A 672-nucleotide genomic window follows, 5' to 3' on the forward strand; every position below is an offset into this window, starting at 1 on the left:
AAGTCACACGGTGCAAGATCAGGTGAATACGGTGGCTGTTCGATGGTATTTATTGAATGTTTGGCCTTAAAATCGTTGATAATGTTGAACAAATTGAGGTGAATCGGAACAAGCCGGGCGTTGACACGTCGCATACACAAATTGTCCACCAAAATCAAACGAGCCATCTCACGACCGATGCCTAGCTCTCGTGCTATCTCTCTAACACTCACATGAGGATTTTTGAACACGATTTCCTTTGCCTTTTCAATGTTTTCGTCGGTGGTAGAGGTCGAAGGTCGTCCAGAACGCGGCATGTCTTCGACGGTCGTACGACAGTCCTGAAAGGCTTTGTACCACTCATAAACTTGAGTTTTCGATAAAACTGATTCCCCATAAGCCTTTTGTAGCATTCGCAACGATTCTGCACACGAAATTTCGTTCGAAAAACAAAATTTGATGCAAACTCTTTGTTCAATATTTTTTTCCATTGTTTTTTTCGCAACGCACTACTGAGGTGAACTGGTTTCAACAGCTGCCGTAAACGAACTGTCTGACAGATCGCGCTCATTTTTGGCATAGTAATTAAGGACAGTGCTGCCAAACTACATAAACTTAAAATATCGAAAAATATACAGCGCGCGAATTTTAAATGAGAATTTCCGAAAACTTTTCAGTCTTAATGTATATTAA

Source organism: Teleopsis dalmanni, chromosome 1 (assembly GCF_002237135.1).
Source record: "Teleopsis dalmanni isolate 2A chromosome 1, ASM223713v2, whole genome shotgun sequence".
Lineage (NCBI taxonomy): Eukaryota > Metazoa > Arthropoda > Insecta > Diptera > Diopsidae > Teleopsis > Teleopsis dalmanni.